The 8,811-nt window shown below is 37.4% G+C and overlaps 1 long non-coding RNA gene across 1 annotated transcript; it reads left to right on the plus strand.

Annotated features, from left to right (window-relative positions):
• Window positions 1-320: 320 nt before the first annotated feature.
• Window positions 321-1,468, plus strand: LOC131567778 (uncharacterized). Its single transcript, XR_009275662.1, has 3 exons — window positions 321-433; window positions 895-1,093; window positions 1,408-1,468. It is a non-coding gene; the product is annotated as an uncharacterized LOC131567778 (long non-coding RNA).
• Window positions 1,469-8,811: the final 7,343 nt, after the last annotated feature.

An 8,811-nucleotide genomic window follows, 5' to 3' on the forward strand; every position in this document is an offset into this window, starting at 1 on the left:
GGACCAGTGGCTCTCACTCCTTGTGTGCTTTAATATTCCACATCTATTTAACTGTGCTAGCCTTAAAAAACTCTTCAGTAGCATGTGGAATATGAAATTGGACTTCTGCATAGAAGTACCAGGCAGTTTTGTCCAGTTGAAACTCTTGGATGAACTCTTAGACTTGCTAACTTCCCTTTTTGAATATCTATAAGAACAGAGAGAAAAATCTCATAAAATATTTTTTCCATTAATGATGGAATTTCTCAAGGTTCCACATCTTAAATGTTGGTGTGTATAAAGAATGATTCTCAATCTTTATTCTCTCTCTAACTCAATCCAGGAGCATGATGAAGCACAGAAGGGAGTAATTATGAGTACTCACAATGAAGCCATATACGAAGCTCAACATGAGCAAAGTGTAACCACAGAATAGATATTGGCCAGTGTTGAGGTGAGTTTATGCCTTATCTATTTCTAACCCTTTTTGATACAATTTCTTTTTGGTAAATATTCATTTATCTTTTCAGAAGAGAGTTTTAGGAGTATTTTGGTGATGAGAGATTAATTGGGTTAAAGCTTCAGAATCCCAGTGGTACATTGCCTTAGTCAATGCTTAGTTTCATATATTTAAATACAAAGATACTTTCTTAAAAAATAAAGCAATAAAAGCTGGAATTGCTAGATTTGTGACAAAAACAGTGGTATGTAGCTTAAGGGCTTTAAGCAGAACACTGGTTTTTCAGAAGACTTTTAATGTAATTAAAATTAAACACAATAAAAACCCTCTTTGGTGGGGAAGGACCCTGAAAAGCTGAATTCGATTAGGCTCCAAGCTGTTTCTTTAATGCATTTGAGTGAAACATTAAAATAGAAAGATTTAACAATTTCTGATTTTTTTTCTTTTCCTCCTAGTTTAAAAAACCACGCAGAGAAGTCGTTGAAGAGAAGACATGTTATTCACTACTTATTATCTGTTAAGAAAACTGTGAAAAGCTTAAAGGCCCAGTTAAAGTGGAGCTGTTTGAAAAGAGCAAATTTTATAGCGTTGGAATTTTTCCCGTATTGTTCAGATGGTTTAAGAAACATTAATTTTGTCTATTCCAAGTAAGAGGTAACTATGTAAAACAGTTTGTGTCTTCTGAATTAAATTTTGCCTTTAAATGTGCAAGATTTACAGGCCCCTGAGACCAGACTTGAATGGTTTAAAAAACAAAAAAAACCTCCACTAACCAACCACCAAGGGAAAAAAAAGTACACAGACTTTTCTGTTTCAGTCTCTAGCCATGATGTTGTGCTGTGCTTTTAACTAATTCCCTCTGGTGACAGGTGCTGCTCACAGTGTGAGCAGTTTTTGTCCAACTCCTTCTATTGTGCTGGTTGCTTTTAACTTTGTTGATAATGTGTGTATCTTCTCCTTGGTGACAGAAGTCAGAGTCTGTTCCAGCTTTCAGGATTCCCCACTATTCCTCAGAGAGCTTCAAAGAAGGTAAATACTACTTCAGCTTCACTGCAGTTGGCTTGATTGTACATTAATTATTCTGATGATGATGCTTAAGAGAAAAAGAACCTCCACTTTGCCTCTGAGCATTGTAAAGGGGCAGCAAGCTCCCAAGAGGGCTTTAAAATGAGATGCACTAAGGAAACCTATGGGGAAAAGGATTCTTGAGTAATGAGGTGAGATGAAGAAAAAGCCTGCTTACTGGAGAAAAAAGTGAATGAATTATGGAACCTGGTGTTGCTGGTAGATTAATGACATTCCTGTGACTTTTATATGTGATCAGCTAACTAAAATTAAAAAAAAACAAAAAAACCAAAACTCTTTGTCTTAGGAAACAAATAGGCAAAAGGCTAGAACATTTGGCTTGCCACATAAATAAAGGGAACACCTTTCTCAGTGATTAGGTTTTCAGAGATTCTCTTGGGTTTCCAGGAAGGAGACTGAGTAAAACATGCATTTGAGAATACATTCAATTCCAGAACTGCTATATGGAAGCTGTTTTTAAATCCTGATGTAGTAGATTACTGTTGCTTGGTATAATAGCAGAATGAGAATTATGCACAGACTTGGTTTGCAGTCTGATGATTACAGTGATTTTGAAATGACATAATAAAACTTCTCTTTTACTTAACATAAAAATCAATTCCAACTGTCACAGACAGGGAGTTGTACTACTTGTTGACAGCTGAGTTTTCTGAAAGGTCATTCTAGGTACAGATGGTGTGATTGTGGAAAGTACAAGAGCTGAGCAAGACTTACAGGTATGGGCTGTGCTGAAATGAGCAGCTCATGGGACAGAGCAGCAAAGTTTCACCCATGGTTCACAGCCTGGCTCAGGTTTGTGCCTTCTCTGCAGGGGTGTCAGTACTGCTCAGTGCTCCTTCTTTCTGTGTGGTCACAAAAGGATGGAGCTGGGAACTGGTGTGCTACCAAGGGCTCCTGCCAATCTGCAAACCTGTCCCCTCCAGTCTGGCTGCCATCATGGAAGGGGGTAGAAAGTCAGGGTCTGGCTTTTATTGTACCAGTAGCCAGTCCCAAAATATGTTGTAAACTAGGAGGAGGGAAGCAACCAGTAACAGGAAGGCAGAGAAGAAAAAATAGGCAACCTGGCAGAATGAAATTTTTCAAAACAGTGCTGAATGTCTTTTTGTATTTGTATTTTTTTTTTTTCTGAGAAATTTTGCAGTTCGTATTCTTTGCTGCCTAATAGTTTCCTAGTGCATGGTATGCCAGGAAGGAGAAAGCACCCAACTTTGCTGTGTTAGGTGATGTGTTGGACAGTATCTCCTCCACCTCCTTGTTGTATTCTGGCACTGAATTGCTGCCTCCCCAGTTCAGCAAAGCTCCCAAATTTGAAAATCCACAAGCTGCACAGCAAGTGGTCAAGTTCCTATGCAGTGATTTTACATGAGCAATTTATATATTTGATCTGGTTCTCTGAATACCAGCTGGAGCCCCAGGTACCTGGGCAGGTCTTTGTGGGCAATGCTGGCAGCTCCATCATCCCTACAGGGATGGCTTCAGCAAAGCCTCCTGTGCTGCTGCCATTTAAGAACAATTCCTAACACAGATGTGAACTACAAGTTGATGGGTATCCACCATTGGCTTAAAAGATGATGCTGATTCATATAAAAGTCACTCTTCATTGTGTTTTATTCCCCATTTAGAGAGCAGGTGCTTCAAATTAGGTAATTTTTGTATTTGGATAAATGAGTGATGGAATAGATTAGCTAAAGTGTAGCTTGATATCATAGATGTTTATAAATTATTAACGTGGTAGGATTTAGTTAGAACACTTTTGCTACCATTATTCAGATCTTGCTCTGCTCTAGAGGGTTTTTCACATAGAAGTGAAGACAAAAGAAAATGTAAAAAAAAGTCAACAAAACAAAAAACCAACCAAACAAACCCAACAAAACCAATAAAAAACCAACAAAAACATACCACCAAAATCAAAAGGAACAAAGACAGTTTTACAAATGACTGATTCTTCTAGAAGTGAATATCTGGGATAGGTATTCAGGAACCTCATCCAAGTTTGCTGGGTGAATTTCAGATGGCTCCACCTGTAACGAATGTTCAGCTCAGATGTGGTGTTGCATTGATCATTTGATGGAAAATTCTTAGTATTGTGATCAGCAGTTGCCAGTTTCATGTTGGGCATGTGAAATTCTGTTCTCCCTCATTCCATAGCAGTGCCACTTCAAAAATGCAGACAGGAATTTTTCAAGGGCTCTGCTGATCTGTGTCCCCAGAACCCAGCACTGACTAAACACATTTCCTTTTGCTGTCTATGTGATCTCTCAGGACAGAGGCATTTTCAGCTTAACCTGCAGGCAGTGTCTGAAAAATGCTGTACTCATACATGCTTCTAGGCAATAATGAAGACTGGGGGGATTTTACTTGGTTTATGAATACATAGTTCATATTTGTTACACAGAGTGTGCTTATCCCTCAATATTTCTTTAGCATAGAAAACTTGGGCAGGGACTTTTCAGTCATATTGTAAAAAATCTGTTTCTTTTGACGTCTTAGAGTTTCTTCTGACATTATTTTTTTCCTCTTGTTTCAGTGTAAGGGAAACTTGAGCCCCTTGTCTGTTTAACCCTACTGTAAAATTAGAAATGAAATCTTTCCTTGCCATTTTTTTGTATCAATCCATTTTCATTTGGAACCTGGTGAATCTCCTTGACTGATGTTTGGTTTTGTTAAACTAAAGGGGTAAACCCACCAGGGCTATGTATTATATATCTTTTAATTTACAGCTTTGCATTCGAAACGAGGAATTTGTCATAAAAAGAAGATGGAACACATGAGGCAGAGGTTGTCATGGTGTGTCAATTGTCAGATGAGGAAGGAAAGGCTATTCTTGTATAGAGGTGGTTGGTTGGATTTTAAAGTGAAATATTTGATTTGAAGTGCTGGGCTGAAAAAATGTTCTTAATTGACTATTTGCATAATTCTGGACAGCCTGTACAAATAACAATTGAGAAGGTAGGAAGCCCCAGAGTTCTCTTAATATTTAACTCAGATCTCAGAAGGAGCAACTGATAATTGAATGATATTGTGTTATAGACTTGGAGAATGAGTCGTGGAGATTCAGCCTCAAAGGAGATATTTGTATTAGAAATCTATTTTTTTCTGAAGTCAGGAAGTTGACTTTCTTCATCCTTCTTACTACACAATGACTGCACAGTGTTTGAGCATTATTAAAGCAGCCAAATTAAATTTTAATCATGTAAATGCAGATGAAAATGTGCCTTTTATTCTTTGTTTGGCGTTTCTTTTTTGTGCAGCAATTTTTCCTGTGCCTCTGAAACAAATCTGCAGATATAAGTGAGCCCTGCATGATAGAAATTGTTGTTGATGTTTTAATTCTTTTTACTCTCAACTGTTATTCTCTGCCTGCCTTAGGACAGCAGCTGGTTCTCCTTGAACTCTATTTGCAGACCCTTTTCTAAAGCTTATCCTTGCCCAGGATCTCAGTGACTCTTGGACAATAAGAAGTAGATCTGTGTACCTTCATGCTTCACAATTTGGCCCTCCAGCTTTGAAGTCAATCTTCACTAACTTACCTTTCTCTTGGATGCCAATCATTAGCACATAATTTTATAGCCTCATATCTGCGCATTCTTTGCCTGAATTGTCTTTCCTTAGATTCAGTTTTTGTGTAACTATTTTCTATCATCTTTCAGTCTCCTGGCCAGGAGTTAAGGCCAAATAATAAAACCCTCTTTCTTAGTTACACTTGTGTATTCATGATTTGCCAGCTTTACAGAGAAGACTGTTTAAGCATGGAGCTAAATTACAAGAGTTTTGTTAATTATGAGCTTAATGTGTCCTGTTTACTGTGTTTGGGTTAAGGAAATGTCATGATCCAGTACCAGGCCAACACAGCTGTAGTGGCTCCAGTGTCCTGGCAAGGTAGCTTAGGTATCACTGCATATCACCTACACAGTAGGTGATATGCATATAATCTTGGTTTTCAGATAACTTTTGTGCAGTATATGTTTTAATAGTTTCACTTTGACCATTTTCTGCATGTGAGAACATTACTGATAATGTACAGGACTGTCTATCAAATCCTTCCACAAAATTATTTCCAATGTGACACTACCACAGAAAACAGGAGAATAAAACATGCAGCATTTGAGCAGGGAAGTTATCCTGTAAATAGTGTATCTTATTGCTCATTAGAATTGATGGATTTTTTAAATTAAAAATTAAGTGAATCTCATGAAACACACAATACTATAGGAAAGAAGATTCAGTACTTCATGACTGAACATTAGGGCCAGCTAGAGGTTTTAAATGTATTTCACAAAACTTGTACAGAACATCTGCCCAGAGCAGCATTCAGGATTGTTCATAATAATCCTTAGATACTAAAACCCCCTAACTTTCTCTCATGTGTAAGGAAAGCTTCTACTTCAAGGATGTAGAAAAGATTACTTGGGACATTAAAATAAGTTGCTTCACTTCTGCTTTCCATAAAAATTTACTGTGATAATGTTCTCTAAATAAGGTCTGAAGTACACAAATAAAAATTTTAATGGCCAGTTTCAGGGTATTATGCTTCTGTGTTGCTCTGTCACAGGTACTCTCTGAAGTGCAAAGAGCTGCTCTTATCTCCCCATTAATTCTTATAATTAATTAATTTAGCTGGTGTTGATTTTAGCAGGGATTAATAAGTTTTACAGCTATTAATAAGAGCAAATTTCTTTGACTTGTTTTATCTGAAGAAAAGAAGCATTTGATTTTGACTGTGTAAGGTGATACAATCCAAATCAACACAGCACTGCTGGCAGTTTAAGGATTCATTCTGGGTGTGTGTACATGTGTGTGCCCCAACCACTAAAGTTCACCAGAAAGCAATCTGTGCTGCCTGCAGAGTACAGAAATACAGATGAGAGTTTTACTAAGAACTGTAATACTAATAAATATCTTTCAGCTGTTTCCTGGGGAGTCTTTTAGACCTCTGGCTGTTAATCCTTGTCCCAGTTCTTGGGGAAAATCTATTTTGCTTCAAAGTGCTTTATCTATAATCAGCTTAGTCAGAATTAATCTCCGTGCCCATCTGCAGGCTCCTGACAGACTGGTAATTTCCCTTCCATCTCAATCTCGTGCCCAGAGGAATGGCACACTTGTAAGCAGTAAAATTTTGTTATTTTCAGCAAATGTAAAATTGCCACAGGAAAATAATGTAAGGCTTTAAAACAGGGACATTCATGTTGGGTAACTGTAGCAAGAGCAATGTTTAGCAGTAAGATCTTGCAGCCACTCATTCAGCCAGACCAAGATTCAATGTTCAGTCTGTCTCAACATGCAGTTTTGTAAGTAACATCAAACACAAGGAAATGGAGTAAACACGATGAAATATTGTCCTACATCCATATTCCTCATAGAATCAATTTTCAGTTTCCTTAGTGTGAGAAGGGGATATTTGTTGTTGACAGACATTTGACAGTATCTTGAAATGCAAATACTCAAGAAGCTGTTCAAGCTCTTCAAATGCTCAGATTTCCTTCACTTTAATTTTAAGTGTGTAATCATGGTTCACTCCTGTATTTCTTTGCATGCATTTGGATCCTCTTAGCTAGAGATTTTCCTCTGAGTATTTACAATGTTTTATAAATATTGAACAACCCTTTATGCCTGCAAGATGCACAGTTTTCAGATCTCATCTTTTAACCCAGATTTCATGTTTCTTGGGAAGTGACTAATTCTCTGGAACCACTCTGATAATTAGTGCAAGTTGGAAATGTCTTGTTTCTGTCTTCAAGTGCAAGTTGGAAATGTCTTGTTTCTGTCTTCAAGTTTTTGACTACTTGTGTACAATCCCTGACATCCCATATCCTTCTCCCTGGGTGAAATAGGGATAGGTGAGAGACGTACAGTTATCTTGTATTTTGCTGTTAATATTGACCCAGGTCAGAGAAGTTCCTGGCTTGGAGACAGTGAACAAGCAAGCTTTCCTGTGTAAAAATTCTGTTCCTGTTGAGTTCTGGTAATCTAGATTTCTAAATCAGCATTTGAGATTGTCTTTCTTGTAGTCCCCTTACCCAAATCCAGCATGTGCTCTTCCTGCTCGCAGCTGGTATTTATGCATCTGTGTAGAGCTGTGGATTTATGTTTTGTGTATGGAGTCTAGTGCTGCTAATGTGCAAAGTATTTAGGCATGTAATCCCTTCTGGTAAATCCAAAGAGCCCAAGTGTAAGTGATGGCAAAATAGCTGCTGTTGATTTAGAGTCCATTACTTTGTGTTCTTCTCCTCTTTTGCTCCTGTAGAGAGATAAAGCAATATGCCAAAAGTTAACAGAAAAAGTGACAGAAGGCGAATGGCACCTGTTTTATTTGCTCTCAATAGAAAGACCAACTTGAGTATTTCTGTAATTTATAGTAGTTCAGTGAATTCATATTTCAAAATTTCAAACCCTCACATTCTTCTGGCTGGCACTGGGTTGACAGACCTGGTGCTGAACATTTGCTTGAATTTCATTGCTAATGAGAACTATGATGCTAAGTGTTACTGTCTATTGGGAATGCTGTGGTACCAATCTTTTGAAGGCTTTAGGCCCTAAGAACTTACAAGATGTGCTCATCAAATGCTTGGTTGTGATTTCTAATCGAGTTTGTTTTGCTTACTGATGAAACCCTTCTCCCTCTGTTTGTAGGATGATAAAGTTAAATCACTTTTCCTGAATTTGTTCTGCTGTAGCAGACTGATGCCTGAGCAGGTGCTGAGGAATGATTGCCTCCTCACAGTTGATGTGATTCCAGTTTCACTGCACCCAGGTGAAGAGTAGGAGCTGCATAAAAAACAAAATTCTGAGACAACAGATTGAAAAAAAAGTGTTTAACTGAGGAGAATGGAGCAAACCCTACTCAATAGATGAAAACTTTTCCATCATCTGTTTGAGTCTTCTGTTTTGAAATCATTGGCCTGATCTGAAATATCAAAGTATAAAGGGTTTGGTAGATGCAAAATTTTTTTGAGATTATACAGGCTTCACTATGTTTTCTTTTCAGTATATTTCATTCTAATTAATTATTTGGAGTTATAAGTGTGATTTTACTTGTATTCTTGGTTTGCCAGTCTTTTTCTTTGCTCTTGTGTAGGCTTTACATTTATAGAAACCAGTCCTGTTAGATGCCAGAGATCTTTAAGATAAAACTTTAGTGAGTTGGTTTTTTTATTGAGTTTTCTATCCCTCTTCATGCTCTAAATCCAGATAACATATTCCTCTTAAAGATGTTCTCGGATATTATTTTTTTGCTGAAGATTTCTTTTTATTGCATAGGCAAGTTGTTCTTACAGTAATTGCATTCA

Source organism: Ammospiza caudacuta, chromosome 1 (genome assembly GCF_027887145.1).
Source record: "Ammospiza caudacuta isolate bAmmCau1 chromosome 1, bAmmCau1.pri, whole genome shotgun sequence".
Taxonomy (NCBI): domain Eukaryota; kingdom Metazoa; phylum Chordata; class Aves; order Passeriformes; family Passerellidae; genus Ammospiza; species Ammospiza caudacuta.